A 14,031-nucleotide genomic window follows, 5' to 3' on the forward strand; every position below is an offset into this window, starting at 1 on the left:
GTGTCCCGAACTCCAGAAAAACATATCTCTCACATACGAGTTTTGATTTTTACCTTTTTTATATCCACGAGTAGGTGAGAATATACTCTGCAACTCTCGTTCAGACTTCGTCGGCTAATTTTGACTTTTATTTTTAATATTACATTTTTAACAGGCCGGGACAGAAAAAGTCTGTTAAAATTTCATAACTTCTTCATGCGACGTCCGTTTTCGTCTGTATTTTTACCGTTGTACTACTATTGATGGGATCTTCAATTCTCGTTTAAGTTGTGTCAGCTAAATATCACTCGATCTTTATTTCGAGTTTTTAGCTGTCTACTGTTATTCTGAAACTTAGAAAAATCATAACTTTCTCATACGAAAGTCAAATTTGGACGTTCTTTTATGTACATTCATGGTTTAACCTAATCTAAGACTTTCTTTTAGATGACTAAGGAACAAAAGTGTTTTGTTTAAATTTCACTTTTCACTCTTAACAGTGTTTTACCGGTTTTGATGAGGATCTTTGATTGGTCATAACTTCTTCGTTATAACTCGAATTTGAGTGTTCTTTATATTTCTGAAAAGCTTGACACAATATCTATCATTTTATGTATCCCAATTGATACTTTTGAACATTTCATTTCTGACGCTATTTTTATTTGTTTATTAATCAAAAATAGATTACAAAACTCGACTTAGGTCATTACATTGACTTGAAATATCGAGTTGTCTCAAAGACCTAGGGTTGTGGCCCCCGGCCTGGCAAGGAAGACCACAAGATGAATCGTGGCATAATGGCAAGACTATGGTTGACACATAACACTCTTATTAATTGTGGAATATGTATGTTATGTACAGTTCATGATTATGTATGGTCTATATGGCTCGTTTGATATGAATGGTATGTGGTATTTGGGGAACTCACTAAGCTTCGTGCTTACAGTTTGTGATTTATGGTTTCAAATATTTCCGGTTTGAAGGGGAAGGTCCCGGCTTGATTACAGCGCATATACCCGTGTTTTCCACAATATGTGATCGTTAGGAATGAACTATGTTAAACGTTTTACCTAGAAATGTTTTTAAATGTTTGGATTAAGTGATATCTGTGTTTGGACCATAATAAAAATGAAATTTTTATCCTTGATTTTTGGGGTGTTACAGGTTAGTATCAGAGCCTTGGTGTGAGGGATTCAGGCATACTCTCGGTTGTCCCTGAACTCAAACTTAGGGTTTGGTGACAATTTTTATAAAATAAATATTTAATTAAAAAGGAATTTTCAAATAAAGAAAGGGGTGTGATTCGTGCAATCGGCCGAGCTCAAGTAAGTGGCTCCCAGAATACCAATACACATTTATTATGATATGATTATGAAAATTAAATGGTAGATTAGGGCTAAGGATCTACTCAATATTACATAATAGGAGAGATGCCTTTTATGAACCTGATTGTATGAGCTTTATAATTGCATGCTAGTATGGATTCCACATGAGTGGCTAGAATGGCTTGGTTAGTGCACGCTGGTTAGATTTTTCGTTGCTCGAATATACTAAGTCACATGCGGCATAGGCTAAATAATCTTAGAGTGATGGATTTGATCCCATTGTACAGCTCTTGTTTGAGTCCAACTGTTCTAGGGTTGAGTCTTTTACTCGTAGGATTATCTAATATCTATTGCATGTGACTATATTAATGGGAGTCCTTCAACAGCTGAGGGCAGGGTGACGTTGGGAACCTAGGAGATCCTAGGATATGCTTCAGTGGGTTATTGGTGCGGTTTAGTGAGTTTTGGTGCATTGGTTTGAGGAAGTGACTTATAGGATTCGGGAAGATTGCTGAGTAAAGTATGGATAGGTATGGAAGGTAGTATTGGGCCCGTACTATTGAAAGCACATGATCCATACTCGAATTGGTGAGAGTCTTGGAGAATCTAAGAAGCTTATGGGGGGAGGATTCTTGGGCATGTTTTGATTGGTGGCTTGTCGTATTTCAGTTTGAAGATGAGCACTCAGGGAGGTGGTTCAAGTTCTGGTTCGGGTTCCAACTCAGGTGTAGGTGCAGGTGCTGAGCCGATTAGCGAGCAGTTGTGGGAGTTCATTTCATCAGAGATTTCTCGTAGTATTTCGAAGATCTTGAATGAGCACTTGGGCGCGTTTCGTGCTGAGATTATCTATGTTGTTCAAGCTCACACTCTTTCTTTCTAGGAGTTTCGTGCGTGTGGAGCTCCTACGTTTAATGGGGAGTGGGACCCCATTGTTAGTAGGAGTTGGTTAGTGGATATGGCTAATGCGTTCAGGCCGAGTTTCTGCCCCGAGGAGGCAAAGGCCAGATATGCTTCCTACCTATTGAAGGACCGGACACAAGATTGGTGGGAAGAGGTCGGTAGTGAGTTGGGTGATGAGGATGTTGATGCTATGTCGTGGGACGACTTCTCGACCAGGTTCCGAGCTGAGATTGCTCTGACGATTGAGGTGCAACAGTTGGCACGAGAGTTTCTGGATCTCCACCAGACTACTGAGATTCTGGGAGAGATCACTGCCAGGTTCTAGTAGAGGGCTTTATTGGTACCGAAGTATGCAACAAATGAGGAAATGAAGAAGGTAAGGTATCATGATATGCTACGGGATGATATCAGGGAGTTCGTGAGTATTTTGGGGTACGAGACCTTGAATGACAAGATTTCTAGAGCCCGAGAGCAGGAGATCAATTTGGAGCATCTCGGGAAGAGGCGATCAGAACAGGTACATATAGTGGAGGGTCCCGGTAAGATACCCAAGACTTCTGATTAGCATTTGAGAGTCCAGCAGGACCGGAGTCAGTGCAATACATGTTGGAAACTGTACGATGGAGTTTGTCGTTCCATGGGTTTGGGCAACTACAAGTGTGGTAGGGTTGGTCACGTCAGCAGTGATTGTCCTCAGGGGGCAACATCATTATGTTTTCTCTGAGATCAGGTGCGCCACAAGAAGGTCGACTGTCCAATATTGAGGGGAGGAGCAGTGAGTGCGCCTACTCCGGCTACTTTGAGGATCACCGATGGATGAGAGGATAGGGCAGGAGCGCCAGCGGAAAAGAGTCAGACTTTGCAATGTCAGACAGGGGAGGTCAGGACTCCAACGGGTGACATTGCGGGTATGTATCTTTTGCTTTCTTTTCAGTTTATATCAGTATTTATGTTGTTTGGAATCTTGCATCGGTTTGGGTAAGAGCATAATTGCTTTATTTCTCTGCTTATTTTGGCTTATATTTTCAAGAAATGTTATATGTCATTTGCATGCAATGAATTGTTAGTGGATTAGTAAGGGGTTGTATCTTGTATAGCGAGTTCCAAGTGTTCGGTTATTATTTCCGGTTTTGGTCGAGATCAGATCAGGCGCGTTGGGTCGAAGGTCTGTGGTCAGGGTTCAACAGGTTGGTTATCCAACATCGTCAGGATTCGGTGGTTTCAGTCATTGTGCTTGGATTGGCGAGTGGAGGCACCAAGAGAAGTGGTCTATTGCTAAGGTTTTGGTCATAGCATCTGTTATTTGGACTTCAAGATTTGAGTGTAGTGTCATTTCAAAGCATCTGGGGTTATTAGCTTTGTTGTGATCCGGGAAGTGTTCATCTGGTCTTCGGGGGTTGCGCGGTCTTTTTGGAATGGTTAGTAATGGAACACTAACATTGGTAAGCACAGGTTGTTAGCAGATCGAATTTTAGAGGGTAAGAACAATTGGGAATCCTTCAATTCTCGTGTGTTGTAAGAGCTTAGTCAAATCAAAGTGGGGGGTAATCGTTTAGGTATTCAAGAACAGAAGCATGTGTAAAACTAGGATGAGTTTCGCATCCCCATCGGGGAGGAAGGCGGCTCAACTGGCTGTCTAGATTGAAGATTGTGTGAGTTGGGAGTTCGGGGAACTTCTCAACATTCTGTTCACATCTTCTTGGTGTTAATTAGCAGGCTTTGGGAGGGGAACTCAGGGCGGGGTTCCTGTCTTGACTCGAGTTCAGTTGGGTGTTTGGTCGAGTGCATGCTCGACTTTAGATGTGTTCGATTAGCGGTAAGGAATTGGGTGGCAGTTGTGGCAAGGTGAAAGTGTTGTAAGACTGCAGGGATCCCCGTAGCATTCACTAGTTACCAATTAGTGTGGAAGTGTTGTAAGACTGCGGGGTGACCCATAACATTCACTAGTTAGCGGTTAGTGGGAAGTGTTGTAAGACTGCGGGGTGGCCCATAGCATTCACTAGTTAGCGGTTAGTGGGAAGTGTTGTAAGACTACGGGGTAGCCCATAGCATTCGGTCGACTGGCGTGGGAAGTGTTGTAAGACTACGGGGTGCCCCGTAGCATTCACCGATCACTGTGGAGCGGTGAGAATGTGGTAGTCTATGATTTGGTCACGGACTCCTTCATATGGTTTAGGACAAGGTGGTGTGTTCGCAAGGTTGTGGGAGGGCCACAGCAAGTTCGAAAGCAGGAATTGGTAGGTAGTGGCAGACTGGGTGTGAGGTAAGACTACAGTTGGTCCTGTAGTATTCAGTTTTGCATCGGGTTTGGTGTCATGGTGGTTCGGGTAATTATTGTCGGTCGAGGTTTCCTTTCGGAAATCATGTGGGATGACTGTGTGAGTGTTCTTGAGCTAAGCGACCGGGCAGGAACCCGGTACTTCAGATAGATGGCACACAAGTTAGGACTAGGGAGGTCTCGGTTGCTTTTGGAAAGCAGCTAAGGGGCAACGAGATGATTCGAGAAAAAGTAGTGATTTGGGGATTCATGTGTGTGGAGTAGCTTGTTGATTGAAAGTGTTAAGTCACTTGCATTTGGATTAAATAGTCTTAGAGTAATTGATTTGACCCTGTTGCGCACCTCTCGTTTGAGTCTAACCGTTGCAAGGATGAATCTGCTACTCGAAGGATTATATGAGCCTTCTGTCAAGTATAAGTGTTCAACAACTGGCTATGGCTAATGGCTTTGTTTTTATAGGTTTAATCAAGATAATCAGGGTTGGAAGTGTTATGTTTGGTTAGTTATTCAAGGAGGTTTTGGCATGGTAATATTTCAGTGTAGGCGGTCTGTCGGGGGGTCAGACCATTATAGATTTCAGGTGTCGGAAAAGTAGAAGTGGTTTTGCGTAAAGGTTTGTTTTCTTCGGGATGGAAGTATCGGTTTAGGTGGTAGTTGTCTTTGGAAGGTTTCCGTATGCGCATAATTTTTGGTTGCATTCCTCAGGTTGTTGTTTTGATAGGAGTGTTAGTAAGGCACGATTTTGGGGACAAAATCTAATTTAAGTGAGGGAGAGTTGTAACACTCGGTTCTGGATTTGCTTCATTGCTCGGGGCTGCGGCCCAATCATCAGTTGTAATAAGGCTTAGGGCCATGGGAAAGTAAGCATTTGGCCTATTTCAGATCTTGGTGTCATAATATAAGTGATCCAAGTGTTCATTGTGTCTTCGGAGGACAATTGTATAATCGTAATTGTATATCTCAATCTTTTATGGATTCTGGGTTTTGTTCAGGAGGTTTTAAGATTTGGGTGTGGTCTTAGGAGCATAGGGCTTCTCTCTACCTTTTCGTGGATATAAGTTTAGTTGGAAACAGACCTAGGATGAGGGAGTTATGATATTTTGAAGATATTGGCAGAATTGATCCCTAATGGAAATAGTTGGCAAAGCAGTCCCATGCATGTAAGGAAGGCATGCATGTGTTTGGCTGAGTACGCCCATCGTACTTGTGGAAAGGGACGTGGGTGTTTGAACGGTATGTTGTTGGGTCAAAAATGTGGTTTATACTTTGCTTTTCTAGGAAATTGTATTTTTATGTAATATCTTATGTGTTTACGGTCAAGTTTACGGCTAGGGAGGTGTTTACGGCCGTAAACCCTGTTTACAGCCCATGTTTACCCGACCCATATTCTCATGTATATATATAGGGGTGAGGGGTGTGAGGAATAGAGTGATGAACTGAATAGAGAGAAACGGGAGCTTATGTGTGTGTATATGTGTGATTCTCATCTAAAGGAGCATCATTCCAATCTATTCAATACATTGAAGATTCATATTATTCTTCTTCTCCTTCTCTTCTATTTGATCTGACTTCATCTGTTTGATTGGGATTCTGCACCATCAAACGGATCTGATTGATACACAGGCATATTTGAGTCTTATAATTGGTATCAGAGCTTGGTTGTATCAATAATTTTTTCAGATCTGGAGCTTATTTGATCTTATTTTGAAAAGTTTTTTGCGTTTTTGGATAGATCTTGCAAAAATAAGGGGGCTTTGTTCTTCGCGTTTTTCGTAAAAACGAGTTTTTGATCGAGTTTTGGAGCAAAAATAGTGAAAAACCTCGTTTTTTTTGCGATCTGAAGCTGTGTTTACGGTCCGGAGTTTACGGCCGTAAACCCGTTTGCGGCTAGGGTTTCTGGAGTTTACGATCATAATCAGTTTACGGCCCGTGTTTCCGGTCAGCCCGAGTTCACGGCCCAACAGTGTATTCGGCCTACACTTAGAAAAACAGGAAAGGAATTTTGGGGGTGCCTGGATTCGAACCCAGGTCCCTTAATTGACAAACCATGCGCCTAACCAGTTGAGCTACCAAGAGACAAATTAACATCTTCCGTTTTTATCTTATATAGTCTTCGCTGCAACAGCAAAATAATCATAAAGGATTTCGGTGCAGCTAATCTTCGAACTGAGGTTCATTGGTTCATCAATCAGACGACTTACCATCTCATCTACGGGGGAACTTATTTCAAGCCTTCGTGATTTAAATAAAATACCATAGCTTCGACCTTAGTTTCGCGAATTTCACACTTTTAGCCCAAAATTGAATTTCTTTTCATTTTAAATTCCAATTTCAACCAAAAATTTTAATTTTTAATTTTTGAATTTTATTTTTGACTTTTTACTTAAAATTTTGATTTTGACTTTTAAAGTTTGACCTTTGACTTTAAACTTTGACTTTTTTTTTTTACTTTTAAATTTTCAAATTTAGCTTTTCGGTTTGACTTTTCAAGTTTGACTTTTGAGTTTGATTTTTTTTTTAAATTTGACTTTGACTTTTGAGGTTTATAGTCAAAGGGAATTTTTAAATATAAGTTTGACTTTTAACTTCTAGTTGTGCTTTTAATAGTTTTTGAAGTTTACGAGGAAATTGAAAACATGAAAGAGAGTCGTCAGGAGAGTTTAAGACAAAATTTCAACATTTTCGATTATATCCCTGGAGAAACCCTGGAAGCTCAGTTGTAGCGATTTATCACACTCACTACTGAGATGAATATAGCCGGGATCTTCTTGTCCAAATCTGAGATAAACAAAAAGCTATTGAATTCACTTCCGAAATTGTGGGATATGGACGTGGCTGACATCAAGAAGACAAAAGATCTCAATCGACTTAGTCTGGCTGATATAATTGAAGAACTTAATGCTTTGAATTGTCGAAAAACAATGAGTTCCACAAAACTTCCGGTCAATGAAGTGTCGTGTTCTCATTCATGTGAAGTTTCATGTTCTCAATCATGTGAAGATACGATTAAATTTCTTCGGGAACAAATTGATTTATTAAAAAGGGAAGTTGAAGACCTGAGATATAAAGGATATCAACTCAGGAAAGGACAGAAACCCCTGAAGGCTGAATTAGAAGCAAAAACCAAGGACTTTAGGAAGCTTCAGGAAGAGTATAGCAACAAGTGTGAAAATTATGATTATATTAAGAGACAACTTGCTGTTGTAACTGAAGAACTTGACGCTTTAAAAATTAAGTGTTGAAAAACAGATGTCAGTTTCAAAAATTATACTGTGTCAAGTTAGACAGTTGAGTCCTTCTATGAAACCCAATTAAAATTCAAAGAAAATCAAAACAAGGGTCTAGGGTATGATAGTGTTCCTCCACCTTTCAATCATAACTACACATCCATTCCTATGACACAGGAAGAAATTGACAGGGAGGCACATCTTAAATATGGAAAACCAGCTGGATTTGTGTCAGGAGGAGTTATTAATGTTGAAAATACTAATGTTTCTACTTCATGTGCAGGTAAAGTAGCAGAAGATGAGAACAAGGAGAGCATTACTGAACAAACCAATGACTCCTTGAACTCTGAATCTGTTGCTTCGAACTCAACTGCTTCTGATCAACCTGCCGTTGAGAAATACAGGCCACCAATTCCAACGCAACAGAGTTCTTGTTGCAAGTGTGCATGTAGGAACAACAAGAGACATGGGAAAGATACGCCACCAGGGGCAGGAAGAAACAACTTCACAGTGAAGAAAAAGACATGTTTTCACTGTGGAACACCTGGACACATTGCCAGAAATTGTCCAAATCGCGCATACGTTCCTTACTATGCACAAGGCTGGCAGAACGCGCCAAGAAGGAGATACTTCAAAAGAAACCCCTCGAGATCATGATCAGACATTCATGACTGGAATGCCAAGAAGGCCAATAATTCAACTCCCAAGGCCAAGAATCAAACCCACAAGGCCAAGAATCTGAATCCCAAGGGCAAGAAGGGAATGTCGGCCATGAAGCCAAATCCAAAAGATGCTCCTGTGAAGCCAAAATCAAAGTCATCTCAAAGGCCGACATCAAGATCAAAATCAAGTATTGAGCCACCCATCGGTTCGAAAAATAAATGAGTTAAACCCAACTACAAATGGATTCCAAAGGCTCACTCTCCCAAATCAGCTAATGACTCTAATATTTCTTCATCTTCTGTTTGTGATAAACAGGATATGTCATGGGAGAGAGTACCGTGCAAGGATGACAAAGGTCGACCCAGTTTCAAAATGGACTGGGTTCCAAAGACCAACTGATCCCGCTCTGTGTCGGAGCACCTATGGAGGCATATCATCAGACTTCGTTTTGTTGGTAGTAGCTGTTCCAGACACATGATAGGAGGCATCTCTCAACTGTATAAAACTCAGAACATTGTTTGGGAGAATGTGTCCTTTTGCGGGAAAGGAAGAAAGGAAGAGATCACTCATGGGGTTAATGCTTAATGGCATGAAGAATTTTCGGATCTGTTCTGACATTACGCGTGTTGTTCTCAGACCTTCTGGATGCAAATTCAATCGGTGACTTACAGTTTGCGTTTTCTTCTCTATACTCCTGAGTTTTTCTTAAGCTGATTCACTTTAAAGACTAATTTTTGTTTTATGATAGTTTAAATTTGCGCATTTACTTTCGTTTCTCTCCTATGCACATCCGTTCAGCTTGACAATACGATGCTCGGATAGGTTGAGCAGGGAGATATATATGGGAATCCACTCGTCACATTAAATGAACCTGTACTTGGAACCGTGGTTTAACTTTTCCTCGATGTGCGGATTCTGTCCTTAATTCCGGTTGGATGGGGCGACTAGTAAATTCCGATAAGTTAGGTATGTAGAATATCATTTTCTTTCTTTCCGTCTGTTAGTCATATGTTGTCTCCTTTGCGTGACTTCCAATCCGACCTGGTACACAACATATACAACTCTATTTCTCTACATGTTATATATGTGAAATACTTCTTATCTGTTAGCCATATGATGTCTCCTTTGCGTGACTTCTAATCCGACCTGGTACACAGCATATGAAACCTTCTTCTTCTCAACCCCTCTGAAGTAATAAGTAATAGAATTCTGAATCTATCCTCTCTCTGAATGGTTGTCTGCTCACCCGGTGTAAGGAGTACTCTGGAAGTTCTTGATGGCTGGGGCATATCAGGAAGCGGGAAACATGTTCTAGTACACTTAAAATTGAACACATACAAATTGTCTATAGATCTCGCTACTCAATTTAGGTGGACAACAATATCCCTGGTCGTCGTCAGCTAAATGGTCCTTAAGATATAGTATCGAGGAACTTAGGATCAGATATAATATCTAGGAACTTAAGTTCACCTTGTCTTGTATCAAATAGTATGTCCTAAATCAGTCATAATTTTTCGTGTTTAAGTGGACAACAATATCGGCGATCGACCAGACAAAGATGTGAATATGAAAGGTACCGACAAGTGGATAAAGGCTATCTAAAAACTTTGATCCCAAATCACTCTTAAAGTTAGATATCATTTTTATTTTTGTTAAATTTGTCATAATTTCTTCTAATTTAAATATTAGGGGATAATTAAAAACTAAAAATAATAAAAAAAAATCAAACATCAAAGAAAAATCAGAAAAATTAAAAAAATCCAAAAATAGTGTTATTTCTGTTTTATTTCTTGTTCAGAAAAATCCAAAAATCCAAAAATAATTTTGTTTCTGTTTTAATTTGTGTGCTAAGTTTTCTTTTAGTTTTGTTTTGTCCTTAAAAGTGATTTCAGGTATAGATAAGACTCATGGAGTTTGTGTTGAAGATTTCTGAGCCAAATCCTCGTCCATGAGCATCGAAGAATTCGCATTCGAAGGAGCAAGAAATGAAGATTATTCTTTCAACATTCAATCCTTCAACCCCAGAAGCAAGGTTAAGCTGCAATTGAAGAATATGTTATGGATTGTATTGAAGCCTCCTCAATCAGTCTGCTGCTATCTTTGTACCTGCTGAAGTGATCCTGAAGATTTGTTCTCTCTGAAGATTCTCAAGCTGAAAGCAATATCTTTCAAGAATCAGTACGTAAAACCTCCTCACCCAACGTGCGTTCAATGCCAAATTCTGAAGAAAAGCCCAACTGCTCAAGATAAATTCATTCATTGAAGATTCATCAAGTTCATCTTGAAGTTGTGAAGAATTTTAAGATTAAAGCTGAAGCCAAAGCTCCCAATGAAGATTATCAAGAAAGGCAGCTACTTTTTAGGGGGAGCTTGGTGGGTCATTTAAGAAAAGAAAAGAAAGCCATAAACCAAGGGGGAGATTGTTGGGTCAAAAATGTGGTTTATACTTTGCTTTTCTAGGAAATTGTATTTTTATGTAATATCTTATGTATTTATGGTCAAGTTTACGGCCAGGGAGGTGTTTACGGCCGTAAACCATGTTTATGGCCCATGTTTACCCGACCCATATTCTCATGTATATATAGGGGTGAGGTGTGTGAGGAATAGAGTGATGAACTGAATAGAGAGAAACGTGAGCTTATGTGTGTGTGTGTGTGTGAATCTCATGTAAAGGAGCATCATTCCAATCTATTCAATACATTGAAGATTCATATTATTCTTCTTTTCCTTCTCTTCTATTTGATCTGACTTCATCCGTTTGATTAGGATTCCGCACCATCAAACGGATCTAATTGATACAAAGGCATATTTGGGTCTTACATATGCCCAACGTAGTGTGCAGGATCCCAAAACCCTAAATTTGAGGGTTGACTCACTATTTAAGAACCTTAAGTCCCAGATGTGAGCCTCTCTTTCATCCTCCATTATCATAAACCCTAATCTCGAGTTGTAGCCCCATCCAAGAGTGTTGTAAGCCTTTTATGTGCATCTTTGGTGGGTTTTAGTGTATCTTCAAGAGTGGAAGCCTAAAGTTTGGTTGTTGACTTTATGCATTAAGAGCTTTATTTTGAGGTTGCCTGAAGTTTGGGTGTTGACTTTATGCATTAAGAGCTTTATTTTGAGGTTGCCTGAAGTTTGGGTGTAAAGTGATTAAGTGGTTAAGTCAAAAATTGAGTTTTGGAGAAACTGCAGTTATTCCCCACATGTCGAAAGGTACACCTAACGTACCTCCTTTTGGTCACGACCCAGATGCCCTTGAGTACGCCCGGTGTAAGTTGAGCATACGCTCCACGTTTGTTGATGTGTACGATTTGGGCTTCTTTCCGCCTTTGGGCTTAAGGGTTTTGTTCATGGACTAGGCTTATATATATTGCTAGTCTCATTTATGTCTAAGGACTTTTGAGAAATGGTCTTGTTATTAGGCTTGCCTTGTTGAATTCAGGATTGTGGTTTTGGGCCTTAGTGGGCCCAATGGGCTTGAGCCTCATGGCGTTTTTAGGCTTTGTTCTTTGGGACTTTTTGGGCCATCTGAGATTAACTATTGGATGAAGGGGAATTATTGGGTTTAGTATAAGGCCCATATCGGGGTTGGTCGCAATTTGGAAAATTAGGCCATTAATGGACTTTTGTGAATTTGGTAGTTTTGGACCTTTTTGATTATTGGTTGGGCCTCGGTTTCAGTTCAAGTTAGACTATGGGTAAAATGGTCATTTTACCCCAAGTATGGATTATGGATTATATATCGGAACCTAATTGCTTATTGGATGTCATTTTGGTATTGATAGCTCGGGAAGTCGTTAAGGCAACAACTAAGGATTTCTTTCAGTGAGCTTCTACATTCAAGGTGAGTCTCCTCACTATTCTATAGTTCGAAGGCACCAATGTCGGCCCATTTGGTTTATGTATTGTAGGGAGACTTGGGGGTGATCCTTGGCATTTGTATGAAAGACCAAGAACCGACTCCTAGCAATTTGCATGTCAGACCAGAGTCTAACTCTGACAATTGTTCGTTAAGTAGTTGTAGATTGTATGTTAGCTGTCTTTGTGATACTCGAATGGAAGACCAGGAGGTGGCTCCTGACACTTTTTTGTAAGACCCAGAGTTGTGGCCCTCGGCCTAGCAAGGAAGACCACAAGACGGATCGTAGCATAATGGCAAGACTATGGTTGGCACATAGAACTCTTATTGATTGCGGAATATATATGATATGTACAGTTCATGATTATGTATGGTATGTATGGCTCGTTTAATATGTATGGTATGTGGTATTTGGGGAACTCACTAAGCTTCATGCTTACAGTTTGTGATTTATGATTTTAGGTATTTCTGGTTCAAAGGGGAAGGGCCCGACTTGATTACAGCACATACAACCGTGTTTTCCATAATATGTGATCGTTGGGAATGAACTATGATAAATGTTTTACCTAGAAATGTTTTTAAATGTTTGGATTAAGTAACATCGGTGTTTGGACCATAATGAAAATGAAATTTTTATCCTTGATTTTTGGGGTGTTACAATTTATTTCATAGTGCATTTTAATTCATTTTTTTTGTACATGCTCGATAATTCGTTCATCCAAATTTTTCATAATTTGATGGTTTAACTCAGTTTTCAGATGTATTTCAATGTATAACATTGTATTTTCATTATAAATAGCAAGGTTGTAAAAATCGTTTGACGTTAGCTAGTCGGTGGAATGGGGTCAAAAGATTAATCGGCTAGGCGGAAATTAATCGGAAGATTAATCGGGGACCATTAACTGCTAATTTGTTGAATTTTAAAAAATTAAATATGACTAATATCATATAAAAGTTCATAAATACCACTAATATCATAACAAAATAGGTTATTATGATTAATAAAAGACTAATGATACCTTAAACAGTTTCTTAGTTTCTATTGAGATATAACTTTTTCAAAGTGTTAAAATTTCATCGAGTTCTACTGTTTCACTCATTTTGTATGCAGGGATTAATCGATAGGCGCCCTCTCATCGGTCGAGTAGCGCCTAGGGATTAATCGGAGATTTATCGGGACCTAGTCGGGATTTTTCCAACACTGATAAATAGTCAAATTTTATACATTAGGCCTTTATATTGACGTTCATCACATTTACAGTTAACGATCGTTTGATTATTTTGACAGTTGTAACATAGTTTTTTAGTCAAAATGAAGAAACCACATAATACAAATGACTACAAACAAGGTGTTGAGTCCACAATTATGATGATAATGTACGTCTAATAGAAGAGAAAGCATGTATTTTACCATAGGCATATGTGTTGACCACTATTATGATGATAATGTACGTCTAATAGAAGAGAAAAGAGAAAACATATATTTTATCATACGCATTTAAGTCGGTATTTCGTGGGGAAGAATGCCTACCGATCAAAATGTAGACTAGTGTATTTGATGTAACCCTAGTTATTTATATGGTGTTCTAAAAAGTATATGAAAAATGATTTTAATTGGAATCCTAAAAATCTTATGTAGGCCCATGAGCATTGGTGAAGGTAACAATACCTTTCCTTTGACCATTTCTTTAGTCTACGGTTTGTGGTAGAAACTCAATATTCATGATGAAAGATCTGTAAATTTCCACATGCATTACAAGAAGTCTGGATAATAGCGGCGACGCATGTCGTCGCTAATGG

This window comes from Lactuca serriola, chromosome 7 (genome assembly GCF_051521515.1).
Source record: "Lactuca serriola cultivar US96UC23 chromosome 7, Lser_US96UC23_V15, whole genome shotgun sequence".
NCBI classification, from domain to species: domain Eukaryota; kingdom Viridiplantae; phylum Streptophyta; class Magnoliopsida; order Asterales; family Asteraceae; genus Lactuca; species Lactuca serriola.